The sequence below is a fragment of the Dromiciops gliroides genome, chromosome 1 (assembly GCF_019393635.1).
Source record: "Dromiciops gliroides isolate mDroGli1 chromosome 1, mDroGli1.pri, whole genome shotgun sequence".
NCBI lineage: Eukaryota > Metazoa > Chordata > Mammalia > Microbiotheria > Microbiotheriidae > Dromiciops > Dromiciops gliroides.
This window is the reverse complement of record NC_057861.1, coordinates 689,593,088-689,607,597: the sequence shown is the minus strand read 5'-3', so window position 1 is coordinate 689,607,597 and position 14,510 is coordinate 689,593,088. Positions and strand designations below refer to the sequence as shown.

General features: G+C 35.5%; 1 pseudogene; it reads right to left on the bottom strand.

The window, feature by feature from the left end:
* Window positions 1–102: 102 nt before the first annotated feature.
* On the bottom strand, window positions 103–186 carry LOC122737699 (annotated as a pseudogene).
* Between the last annotated feature and the right edge of the window lie 14,324 nt (window positions 187–14,510).

Sequence of the window (14,510 nt, the reverse complement as noted above, 5' to 3'; positions counted from 1 at the left end):
AGTATACAACTAAAGTCATGTACTACTGTTTCTCTTTTTGTTGTTGTTGTTGTTTTGGTTTTTGGTTTTTGGTTTTTTTCTTTCTTTTTTCTTTTTTTTCTTTTTTACATTTTTTTTTGTCATCCTTGCCCAGGGGCCATGCTAATCTTCTCTATATTGTTCCAATTCTAGTATATGTGCTACTACTGTGTCTCTTGTGCCTAACCTATTCCATTGATCCTCCACTCTATTTCTTAGCCAGTACCAAATAATTTTGATGACTGCCATTTTATAGTAAAACTTCAGATTTGGTACAGCTAGTGCAGATTCCTGTGCATTTCTTTTCATGAGTTGCCTTGATATTCTTGAACTTTTGTTTTTTCCAGATGAATTTTGCTATTATTTTTCTAGCTTTATAAAATACTTTTTAGGTAGCTTGATTGGTATGGCATTGAATAAGTAAATTAATTCAGGTAGCATTGTCATTTTTATTATATCAGCTCAGCCTACCCATGAGCAATTAATATTTTCCAATTATTTAGATCTGATTTGATTTGTGTGAAAAGTGTTTTGTAATTGTGTTCATAGAGATCCTGTGTTTGTCTTGACAAGTAGACTCCCAAGTATTTTAAATTGTCTACTGTTACTTTAAATGGAATTTCTCGTTCTATCTCTTGCTGCTGGACTTTGTTGGTCATGTATAGAAATGCTGGTGATTTATGTGAATTTATTTTATATCCTGCTACTTTGCTAAAGTTGTTAATTGTTTCAAGTAATTTTTGAGTTGATTCTCTAGGATTTTCTAAGTATACCTTGTATCATCTGCAAAGAGTGATAGTTTTGTTTCCTCCTTGCCTATTCTAATTCCTTTAATTCCTTTTTCTTCTCTGATTGTTAAAGCTAACATTTCTGTACAATATTAAATAATAGAGGTGATAATGGACATCTCTTTCACAACTGATCTTATTGGGAAGGCATCTAACTTATCTCCATTACATATAATGTTTGCTGATGGTTTTAAGTATATACTGCTTATTATTTTAAGGAAAGTTCCACCTATTCCTATGCTCTCTTGTGTTTTTATTAGAAATTAGTGGGGCAGCTAGGTGGTGCAGTGGATAGAGCAGCAGCCCTGGATTCAGGAGGACCTAAGTTCAAATCCAGCCTCAGACACTTAACACTTACTAGCTGTGTGACCCTGGGCAAGTCACTTAACCCCAATTGCCTCACCAAAAAAAAAAAAGGAAGAAAGAAAGAAATGAGTGTTGTCTTTTGTCAAAAGCTTTCTCTTCCTCTATTGAGATGATCATATGATTTTAGTTAGTTTTCTTATTGATGTGGTTGATTATGTTGATAGTTTTCCTACTGTTGAACCATCCTTGCATTTCTGGTATAAGTCCCACCTGGTCATAATGTATTGTAACTTGCTGCAATCTCCTTGCTAATACTTTATTCAAGATTTTTATATTGATATTCATCAGGGAAATTTTTCTGTAATTTTCTTTCTCTGTTTTGTCCCTGCCTACTTTAGGTATCAACACCATATTTCTGTCATAAAAAGGAATTTTGTAGAACTCCTTCCCCTATTTCCCCAAATAGTTTATATAGTACTGGAATTAATTGTTCCTTAAATGTTTGGCAGAATTCACTTGTAAACCCATCTGGCCCTGGAGGTTTTTTTTTTTAGGGAGTTCATTGATGGCTCGTTCAATTTTTTTTAAGGGGCCTATTTTTATTTACTCTTCATTTAACCTGGACAATTTGTATTTTTGTAAATATTCATCCATTTCATTTTGATTGTCAAATTTATTGGCATACAATTGGGCAAAATAACTCCTAATTAGGGAACTCATTTCCTATGATGTCCTGGGCTCTAGGACTTGGGCCTGAGGGGAGGAAGACCAAGATTTTAATTTCTCATGAGATAATGTGCCTTTAATAGGGAAAAGTATCATGGCAAGGAGACAAGGAGAGGAGGGGGTAGAAGCTAAGTCATGCACTCGAGTTGTCAAGCAGCAGACCAGGACAGGAGCTCCAGATGAACTAAATGAGTTTCAGCAGAACAATAAAGAAAATCTGCACCTTCAGAGATGTGGAGGCTGGCAAGGTCTATGAGCATTCTCTATACACTAGGGATAGTTGCATCTAGGATCAGAAATCTGTTGTAAGCTATGAGAGTAAGTGGAAGCAATTGATCATATACATATTGATTTATGAAATAAGTAGCAAGGTAATCTGCAGAGGTTCCTTAAGTTACAGAAGTTTTCACTTGTTTTTTCCACTTTTCAGATAGAACCCTGAAAAAAACAGGAGGAAGCTTCTTGTTGACATGAGGAGAATAAGTTGGTAATCATTGAAGGAACAAGTGCTAAACCAGTTTCTTTTATTTTGAATTTCTATCTGAAATAATCAAAGCCACTTAGCCATATTAAAAAAAAAAAAACCTAACTCACTATTGAATGGAGAGATTCAGGTCAAAACAATTCTAGGTACTAGCTCACACCTACTGGTGAATAATAGGACAGCAGAGGAAAATGACAAATGTTGTGGGGTATGTGGGGAAAATGAGACATTTTTTGTCTGTTTTCTTTCAAAACCTGACCGATGTGGAAATGTTTTAAATGACTGCACATGTATAATTTATATTGACTTGCTTGAGTTCTTAAGGGGAGTGGAAAGGAAGGGAGGAAGAGAATTTGGAACAAAAAGTTTGAAAAATCTATGTGAAAATTTCTTTTACGTGTAACTAGTGGAAAATTCTAAATAAATATATAAAGGATAAAAAATAAAATAAAATAAGAATTGTATTTCTATCTGATTCTAATTAAATAAGTATGTTGATCTATATTCTTCATGTATGACAGATTTAGAACCAGAAGGGAGCTTAGATGTCATTTAGTTCATGCCCATATTATGTAGATGAGGAAAGTAACTCAGAGGATAACTCACTCAGTCACAGAACATTTAAATATTTTGAGACTAGGGGTTCTTCTGGGAAATTTGAACTTCTGAGTAAGAGCCCCAAGATCACAAACCTAGTATGAGTTAGGATTCAAATACATTTTTTTAAAACTTTGACTCCAGTGCTCTTTACTACGGTATCTATTAGCATATTAAATTTAGAAGTTCAGAGATTTTTATGGATGAGGGCACAATGAGCAAAAAAGAGAGTTTTCTAGATGGTTTTACCTAGGACATGAACAGAATTCTTCATGTCTAGTGAAAGTCAAGTCAACAAATAAACATTTATTAATCACCTAGTGTATGCCAGGTACTCAGGAACTGTGCTAGCACTAGCAATACAAAGATTTTTTTTAAAAAAACAGCAATCCCTGAACTCAAAGAAATCAAAGTCTAATGGAGAAAACAACATATAAGCTACTACGTAGAAACAAGATTTATAAAGGATGAATTGGAGATAATTTTAGAAGGATGTTGCTATGTTTAAGGAGGATGGAGGAAGACGTTTTAAGAAAACTGGGAATTTAATTGAGATAGTAAGGAAACTAGGGAAACCAGGAAGTAGAGATGAACAGGGAGAGAATTATAGGCATAAAGTTAGACAATGAAAAAGGTATGGGAGTCAGGAGATGAGATTGAGTGTTGTGTTTTAAGAACCTGATTTATCATAACATAAGTATTTTATATAATTCTTTTAAAAATGTCCTTCTGTTTGAACAAAAGTGTAATAATGACATTTTTCAAGAATTGCAAGGGAATGTTGAAGAAAGTTTCTCTGAAGGAACAGTATGATGTAGCGAATGGGTAGAGCAGTGATTTTTTTAAAAAACAGATAACCTAGATTTGAATATCACCTTCAGCAAACTGCCTAATCTTCCTCAACTTTCAATTTTTTCATCTACATGATGAAGGATTTTTCTCAAAGATCCCAGGATTCCTTCAAAGTCAAAATCCAATGATCCCTGAACTAGAAAGGCTTAATAACTCCTAAACCAAGTAAATTATTTTTTTATGTTACCCAGAATGAGATTTATATAGACTGATAGATTTCACTCTTTTTTTTTTTATGCGCCAAAAGCAATTGTTAATTTGAAGACCAAGAATAAATTGGGTAGATAATCCCCTTTGTTTGCTCACTTTCCTTCTTGAATGGGTAGAGTTGCTAAATCCATTCAAAGGAAACAACACTTAATTCTACAGATGTAATTTACTACCTTAGGGTGGAAAGCACCATACGATATTTAAGCTTTGAAATAAAATACATATATCAAAAGGTTTCAAGGTTGGAGAAGATATCAAGTGTTCCCTATGCTCTCAAAAATGCCTGTGTACATAGTACAAGAGAAAGAGAAAAACAGGGCAAAACTGGAACATACTCAAGCCTCAAAGTCTTTTTCTCTCAAAGACTATTTGGCCCTGTCTAGAAAGTAAATGAAAAGCAAACACAATTCATTGGGTGTCAAGGTCCTTTTTTCCCTCTCTTCACAAGAGTGCAAGAAATGATTACCAGCAATAACCTGGGCATGTCATCACTCTCTTGCCTTCTGCATCTTAACCTTCAATCCTTCAGGAATGCATATTTTTCTTTAGATGTCAGGGCTTTTTAACTTCTGATTTTTAGTGTTAGAACATTATTTGCTTTGTGGTAAAAATTATTTGTGGTAAAGATTAATATCACAAGTTTTAGCTGAATCATTTGGGAGGGGCCACACCTAGCCCACCCTGAGATTACATATGCTACTGAGGTCAGAAGAAGAATTCTCCATGAGCAGCTTTTGAAGGACCTCCCCTTTTGGGGGGAGGAAAGATTGAACTTGACCTGAAGGGAGGTGAGGCACTTCTGGTAGGCTAAGCTCTCAGCACTTCTGGAACACAGAACACTCTCTCTGGTGGTTGACTGAGGTCAGAGTGGCACGTGAGCAACCTTAGACTGGTGGGCTGTTCAGGTTTGTGAGTTACCTACTGAAAACCCTAAATTCTTTTGAACCAGCTTAGGCTAAGTTTAGAGTTAAGAGCATCTATCTGTATTTCAATTTTCCCATTTCCTTGTCTTTAATTTTTATTAGTTTCACCTTTGTTGTTTAATCAATTCCTGAGTAATAAAATCTGCTCCTTTTGTGAACTAAAGCTTAGAGGTTCCTTTTGTATTGGCCTGGGAAAAATATCTAAAAAAGAATAGTTCAGAGGGGATATTAAAACTAAAAATGTCCTTCATATTTCCAGGACCCCAATATTAAGGTAAATCACCCAAATAGCTTTCAGTATATACAGATTTGGCCCTCAGTTTTTACTGTTCATTTGGTAACCATCTTGGAAGGACTCCTTGAAGCATTATGTATGAAGTGCCTAAAGATAGTGCTTATACAAAGAGAAAGATGTATCAGATAAAGCAAATTTGAAATGTCTTTTTTTCAAGAGATTATATGCCAGGGGCAGCTAGGTGCCACAGTGAATAAGTCAATGGCCCTGGATTCAGGAGGACCTGAGTTCAAATCTGACCTCAGACCCTTGACACTTTTCAGGTGAAAAATTTTGCATAAGGCTTATCATGCCTATCAACTGATGAGCATTAATTTAGCAGCTATTATGTGCCAGACATTGTTCTAGAAACCAGGGATACAAATGTATAAGTGAGATAGTCCCTGACTTCAAGGGACTTACAATGTACACAATGATCCAAAAGCATTTATTAAGTACCTACTATGTGCCAGGTGGTGTGCTAATTGCTAGACACATGCTATATACTATACATAAGAGTCCCACTTCATATTTTATTTCACTCTTTGACTTGCTCCATCAAAATAAATTAGATAACTTCTGTGGTCACAAGATGTTTTTGTTCTGTTAGTGGTCCCTCTTTAAAATTCTTATTTAGGAAAATTTTGGAAAAGATTATCTAATAAATGTGCAAACTTACAAAATATATTCAAAATAAAATTCATTTTAATTATATTTTTAAAGGAAGATGTTCTTGGCAAGAGTACTCTCTATACCAGTGATCTTTTCTTTCCATTAATTTTTATAAAAGGTTTACTTACTACACTGATGGTTTTCCTCTGGTTCTTTAAAGCTTTGTGGATGTCAGTGTAGTCTCCAGTTATACACCTGTTATCCCTCACTCTCACTATATGGTTATGGTTGACACATCTTCTTCTGCTTATACTGGTCCCTCATGATGGCCTTTACCACATTTCTGCCTACCATGTATCTTAGCATTGTCCTTTGGGATACATGCAATTGTGAAAATCCTCTAAGAACACCAATGACTCTTAAATTTATAAGTCTAATGACTTTATCTGGCTTTATTAATCTTGATCTTTCAAACCTGTTGGCTTTACTCCCTCTTCTTACTGAATAATTTCTCTACCTTTGGTTTATAAGATTTTTTTAATGTTCTTTGCCTTACCTGTTTGACTGCTTCTGACTCCTCTGATAGAGCATCATTCATCTCTTGCCTAGAAGTCATTGGTGTTCCATTTGGCTTTTTCCTGAATTTCTCTTCCTATTCCCCTTCCCCACTGTATATCTCTGTATAATTTTATTAGGGCCTATGTATTCAACTTTCATATTTCATCTTTATGTTAGTAATTTGAAAATCTAAATACCCAGCCCAAATCTTCTGTTTTGAAAACAGACCCAACATTACCAGTAGCTTACTAGCATATTCACTTATATTTTCCATTATTATCCTGAACTCAACATGTCCAAAATATAACCACCTGTGTAAGAGCCTACCCTCCAAAATTCACTATTTCCAATAAGAGAAACACCATTCTTCCAATCATCCAAGTTTGAAAGAAAAAAAATCATCCTCAAATTTTCCTTTCTTGTCTCCCCAATACAATAACTTGCTCAATTTAAATCTACTCCCTTCTCTCCATTTAAATGGCCATCACTCTAGCTTAGGTCCACAAGAACTCTGAAATGAATTATTATGGTACCTTCTTAACTAGTCTTCCTAGATCTAGTTCCCCTGCTTTCTAATTCACCCACCATGTAAATGCAAAATTAATATTTCTTAAATAGAACTCTGACCATTTTATGCCCCCTCAACAAATATATCATGGTTAACTATAGCATTTTGTATAAAATATGAATTAACTTAGCATTTAATTTCATGTACAAACTCTTTCCTTTCTAGAATTATTTCATGTATCTTACTTTCATGCTCTCTACAATCCAACCAAACCATCCAATTTACTATTTTCCAAATGCAACATCCCAGCTTCCATTTCTATATCTTTGCACAGTCTGTCCCACAATCCAAGAACTTACTGTAATTTCACAGTTATCTATTAGAATCTGGAGCTAGCCTCAAGGCTAAACTTAGTTTCCTCCTCCTATGTGAAGCCTCCTATGTAAATACTCCTATGAACCCAATTACTGTTCTCTTCATCAAATTTACTGGCATATTCTCTTTTTTTACTTTTTTTTTTTGGCAGGGCAATGAGGGTTAAGGGACTTGCCCAGGGTCACACAGCTAGTAAGTGTCAAGTGTCTGAGGTTGCCTTTGAACTCAGGTCCTCCTGAATCCAGGGCCAGTGCTTTATCCACTGTGCCACCTAGCTGCCCCCTAGCATATTCTAAACACATATTTTGTGCCTGCTATATAATCACCTAGGAGAATGTAAGCTCATTAAGGAGAGTGACATCTTTTTCCTTTGTACATAAAGTGTTTTCAAATAATATTTTATACATACATATATATATAAGTACTTACTGAATATGCAATTGAATTGAAATGAATTGAATTGAATCACGTACAGATGAGAGCACTAATCAAATGACTGTCATGCAAGCAATGTAGTATGGTAAACAAAAATGAAGATAGGAGAATGTTGATGGATTTGGCATGGGAAAAGACTATCCAGTGATTTCAATAAGACTGGAATAAATCAAGAAGGAAGAGTGGAATGGATGAGATAAAATATTAGAGAAGGATATTTTAGAGTTGGAATTTTTTTGATGATAATGTGTTCCAACATGGGGCTGTCACTCTTATTTGGTTAAAATATCATGTAAGTTATTGTTATTGGAATTTTGCAGACTAAGAGGGACTATGGTTATAACCAGGAATGACAGAAGAAGATGAAATAGATAGGAGGATCATAATCTAATTGTTGAGTCAGTGGGGAAAATGGGAGACTACCCTAATAATCAAAAGATAAAAGTAATGAGTATAAGGAGAAGATAAACAAATGATGTGAAATGGAAAGCAGAAATTTTTGAATTGTGGGATAAAAGAATAAGCATTAGAGATAGATTCAATAATTCTGAGTTCAAATTCTTTCTCTAGCACTCACTATCTGTGTGACTGCAGAAAAGTCATTTGCCCCTTCATCCTCAGGCTATTCTTTTCTCCCATAAAATATGCACATACACATCTTGTTGTAAGACCTTAATAAATTTATGAAATAATTTAATATTAATGCTTTTATAAGTTTGCTTTAGAGTGAAATTTGTTGTAAACTGTTCATAAAATGAGAAGCAGGGGTTATTGTTAGATATCTTATGGTTGAAATAACCTTTGGTTCCCCCTTTTCTTAAAAAAAAATAGGTATTTGAAAGTGATTTGTAAATACAGTGTGTTCTTTATTAAGCCCAAGGGACTTGAAAATGGCAAGACTATTGAAATCACCAGGCTAACTTACAGCTCAGTTGCCCTGCTCTCAGCTCATCACCCAAGGAAACTACTTGTTTGAAGAAGGGGCTAGCCATATCTACCAACATCCAACCAACTGCTACCAATTTCCAATCAACTGGTACCTTCCAAAAAGGCAAACTAGTCTAGCTGAATCAGTAAGGAACACTGAGAGAGAGAGAGAGAGAGAGAGAGAGAGAGAGAGAGAGAGAGAGAGAGAGAGAGAGAGAGAGAGAGAGAGAATTATCACCTTTACCAATGTCTGCCATATGACCTCAATGAAGGAGATAACCCAGGTTCCTAATAGACTCAAGAGCCTTTGGAATAGCAATGTCTCCCATATCTCTAACCTTCTATCCTGGTTCCCATTGTTATTGATGAGAACAAAAATGACTGCCATAAATATTTTTTGTACATATAGGCCATTTAACTTTTTGTTTCTTATCTTTTTCAATACAGAGCTAGTAGTGGTATTACTAGGTCAAAGAGTATGCATGGATTTATAGCCCTTTGGCCATAGTTGCAAATTGCTCTACAGATTTTTTGAATCAGTTTACAACTCTACCAACAGGGCATTAATGTCTCATTTTCCCCATGTCTCCCAACAATATTTGTCATTTTCTTTCAAAAAGAGATAAAAAATAAAAGGCCCTATATGTACAAAAATGTTTATGGCAGCCCTTTTCTGGTGAAAAGAATTTGAAATTGAGATGATATCCATCAATTGGGAAATGCTGAAGAAATTGTGGGATGAGATTATGATGGAACATTATTGTGCTATAAGAAATGATGAGCAGGATGTCCTCAGAAAAACCTGGAAGGATGTAAACAAGCTAATGCAAAGTGAGATGTATTGTATACAAAGTAATAGTAATATTTTAAGATGATCAGCTGTGAATGACTTGGCTATTCTCAGCAATGCAATGATCCAAGACAATTCTGAAATACTAATGATGAATGTGATCCATTCCCAGACAAAGAAGTGATGGTGTCAGAATATAGATTGAAGCAGATTTTTTAGTTTCTTTTTTCTTTTTTTGTCTGTTTTCTTTCAGTACCTGACTAATGTGGAAATGTTTTGCATGACTACACATGAATAGCATATTGAATTGCTTGCATTCCTAAGGGGGGGTGGGGAGAAGGAAGGAGAGAATTTGGAAAATAAACTTTGAAAAATGGACATAAAATGGGTTTTACATGTAACTGGGGGGAAATAAAATTCTAAATAAATGAAAAAAACATATTTCAATATCAGAAACTCATATGATTTTAGCAGTAGAAATTATATTAAAGAGGCATTACCATCTGCTTTCCTGGTGCATGGACCATGAGAGATATTCATCTAACTCACAGATAAAGCTATGTTTTCCCTGATTAGAATATGAACTTTTTGAGAACAAAGATTGTCGCACTTTTCCAATGGTATACCTGGTATTTAGTAAGTTGTGTTGTACTTTGAAGGTAATTAATAAGCCCTTTTTCATTTGATCATTTATTATTCTCATTTGTAAAATTAAGGGGTTGAAATTAGGTAGATTTTGAAGTCCTGTTCATTTCTTGAGCTGTGGCATTATAAATATCACACAAAAGCCCTGATTTCAATTCCTGACTTTGTTACTCACTGCCTGTATTACATTGGTCCAATTCACCCCAGTTTTCCCACATCTAAAATGAGAAGGGGGGCAGCTAGGTGGCACAGTGGATGGAGCACCGGCCCTGGAGTCAGAAGTACCTGAGTTCAAATCCAGTCTCAGACACTTAACACTTAGTAACTGTGTGACCCTAGGCAAGTCACTTAACCCCAATTGCCTCACTAAAAAAAATAAAATAAAATAAAAAAATAAAATGAGAAGGATTGAACTAAATGAGTCCTAAGATTCATTTCAACTTAACTCCTTAGATCATATGACCCAATAATATATAAAAATCACAATTATTACTGTCTTGTTCCAAAATCCTACTACTACAAATAAAGCTATGAGATTTATCCAGGTTCTAAGTTCATGCTTTCCATTTTGTATTTGAATTAAGAACATATCTACATACTACTGGTTTGGTCAGAACATGACTTTTATCCAATAAAAAGGGATTTCTGGAACATGTTGTGTTAGAAACATAAATAGCAGGATTGATTGCCTAATAGGACTTTGGCATCATTCAAAACCACTGTTGCCAGCAATCCAATTCCACTTAATGGTGAACCACTGTTTGGAATATGCAACATTATACATTTTTATCACTGCAAAAAAAGGCACTCCAACCTCTTAAATGAAAACCCTATGTGGAACAAATACAGTGAACTTTTTGATAGTTGCTACTTATTGCTATTTTCCCCACAAAACTTAGAGAATCAAGGAAATTAAGCGTAGAAAAGAAGCTAAGTTGAGGATGGAAAATGGCAAGAAGCCTTCCTGGATATGTCATAGCCTCCCAAGTCAAACTACCTACAGGTAACATGCAGAAAAAATAAAATAAATCATTTTAGAGATGAGGGTTCACCAACTGCATTTAATCATGCCCAGTTGTTATTTTACCCTAATGGAAGGACCAATCTAGGAAAAAAAAAGTGGGAGTTCTGAAAAACCTTTACATGGACCTTCTATTTCCAATGACATTCATGTTTACATCTGTATTGAGAGAAGGTTCTCAAGAAACATGAGGCAGTTAAAAATCTCTCTGTGGGAATAATGTATACAGCCATCAAATCAATCTTTAAGTATTTATTAAGCACTGTCTCTATGTGTTAGTAGTTGTACAGGCATTATCCCTTCAGTAAATATCAGCTGATGGTAATAAAGTGAGAGAGAATGAAGAAATTGGCCAATTATAATTTTTAGTAGTGTAATTGAGGTTTGGAAAGTGACTTTTATACACATATTTAAGTTTTAAAGGGACAAGCATTCCCTCTCAGCTCTGAAGGCAATGTAAGATTATATGTTCTTTGAGTGTTTTGGTAGATTTTAGCCATGCATGGGAATATTTAAAGAGAACTGCACAATCTTCTAAAAAGTAGACTGAAGGAAGAACCTGGAATTATGAAAGCAGAGGTGCTCTTATATGAGATTCCCTGCTCCATCAGTCCTTTCTACAGGGTGAAAGAAATAGAATTTATTTAAAGGAGACTTACTCACTGTGTGGCCAGTATGTTCTTTTTTTTCTATTTAGAATTTTATTTTCCAAATTATATGTAAAAACAAACTTTGACATCAATTTTTTAAAACTTTGTGTTCCAACTTCTCTTCCTCCCTCCGTTTCCACCCCCAATCCCAATAACTCAAGCAATTCAACATAAGTTATACATGAGTAGTCATGGAAAACATCTCCACATTAGTTAGGTTGTGAGAGAAAACAGATAAAAACAAAACTTCAGATTAAGGAACTGTCAAAAATAATGCTTCAATCTGTTTTCAGATACCATCTGTTCTTTCTCTGTAGATGGATTGCAATTTTCATAAGTCCTTCAGAATTATATTGGATCATTACATTGCTGAAAATAACCATGTCCTTCCCAGCAGATCATCTTACACTATTGCTATTATTTTGTATACAGTACATTTCTCTCTGCTTCAGTTCATGTAGGTCTTTCCAGGTTTTTCTCATAGGATCTTGTTCATCATAACTTTTAAATAGTACCTTAAACTTGACAAATAATTTTCTTTACAATAGCACAGGAAAGTATGTACCATACACTTTGCCATTAAAACCAATCATCAGAACTGTTTCCCTCCACCCTATTCCCTTCCCATGATTTTTACTTTATTTTCTGTCTTCTATTACCTTATTCCTCCTCAAAAGTGTTTTGGTTCTGACTGTCCCCTTCCCCATTCTGCTATTCCTTCTTTCACCCTTCCTTCCTTATCCTCTTCCCCTCCTACTTTCCTCTAGGGTTAGATAGATTCCTCCTCCCAATTACGTGTGTATGTTATTCCTTCCTTGAGCCAACTGTAAAGGGGGCTAAAATTCTAGCTATGATGTCTAAAATCTAGTGAGTGGTCGCCTTAAATTAGAAGCTTTAGCAAGAGTTTAAACTTTTAAGTATTTATTAAAATGCATCAGAAGTTGGTAAGGAGAGAGAGAGAGGTAAAAGGCAAACTTCCTCTAAATATCTAATAGACCCCAATGTCTGACCCACCAAGCCAAGGTCAATAACCCAAAAGACCCTCCTCAAGGGCTTCTCCCAGAATCCTCCTTGTGAATCCAGAAACAGGGCCACACACACACACACACACACACACACACACACACACACACACACACACACACACACAGCTCCAAGCTAATTGGTTGGTAGCTATGATTGACAGGTTCCATAGGTGGTTCTATAGATGCAACTCCCGGATGCTGGCAACTTCCGGATGCCAGGTAACTTCTGGATGCTAAAGTCACATGGTTTCTAAGTCACATGCTTTCTCCTCATGGTGGAGCTTCCCTGCAATATCTCTCCCAGGAGGGAGTATCATTCCAATTCTCACACAACACTGATGAGATTAAGGTCTTTGAGTTAATTCTGTGTTCTAAATTTTCTTCTTCGCCCTCTCCTCAACCCTCCCTGTGAAATCAAGCAATTCAATGTAAGTCATACATGTGCAGTTATTCAGTAAATTTTCACCTTCCTTGAAAATGTTTTGCTTTTTAGTGCTGCCTCCCCCAATCTGCCCTTCTTTCTTCCCTTCAGTGGTAAGTTTCTCTAGTGCAGCCTGCCTAGGGACTATGTTGGTGCAATCACAGGGTCAGACACCGCTTGCTGCTCACAATGGCCCCTTCTAAACTATCTTTGACTGGAAAATAATCTAAACCTGTCTTTTTGGGGGGTTTTGCTGCTCCAGGGGTTGTTTTATTGCTGTTTTGGGGAATAATTGTTTCAGGAGCTCTGTGCATTTAATGTCATTCCTTGGCCATCTTGGCTCCACCCCCAGAAGTCTCCATCAATCCTTAATCAACTGAGTTCCAAAGAATTAGCAGCATAGGAGCAGAAGGCAAACCAAAAAATTTAAAATAGAACTGAGTTAGAGCAGAGAAGGGAGAGATTGAAGAAGAAATTGAGGCAAGTCATCAGCATCCTGTATGCTTCTTTAAACAGAGAATTCAGAAGGAGGGTATGGTTTATAATCATCTCCCCAAAGACTGAGGAAAATTCTTTTAAAATCTATTTCCCCTTTTTTTGTCCAATTAAAGGTATTTAAATATATTCTGCTTGATTCTTCTAAGGATTTCTTATATATTCTTTTTTCTTCAAACATAAAGAATTCAGGAATTATATAGAAATGCAGATAATTTAAATTAAGGTAGAAGACCAAACATCTGCAAGAATATTAGGAATTTTCCTAATTGGGACTCTAAAGTGTTATCTCTGTATTAATAATTTTTCTTCCAATAGATAAAATAAAAATATATTCATTAAATAAATGTTCAATTTTTTTGAAAATTCAAATTCTCACAAAATAACAGAAAGAAACCATGTGAATCTGTGAGCTCTATGTTGCCCCCTAGGCTAAAGAATAAGCTAAATGTTGTGACTGATTATGGCCTATTAAGTTTCCCCAGAAAAGGGTGAGGTCAGTTATTTAAGAAAAGACCACACTCTAAACCAGGAGCACCTAGGTGGTACAGTGGATATAGCACCTGCCCTAAAGTTGGGAGGACCTCAGTTTGTCTGCTTTCAAACACTTACTAGCTGTGTGAACCTGGGCATCACTTTGCTCCAATCACCTTAAAACATTCATACTGAAATATATCTTTCCACTGGACCCAAATGGCTCTGGAGGAGAGAGTGAGATTGGTGACTTTGCACAGCCCTTCCTCACAAATCCAATTCACTGCAAGCGATAACATCACCTCCCAATGGCATGATCCTCTTTAAAAACAAGAGACAGATAACAACTAAACCACCTCTCAGGGAAGAGACTGGAAAGGTCTAAGTGAATACAGC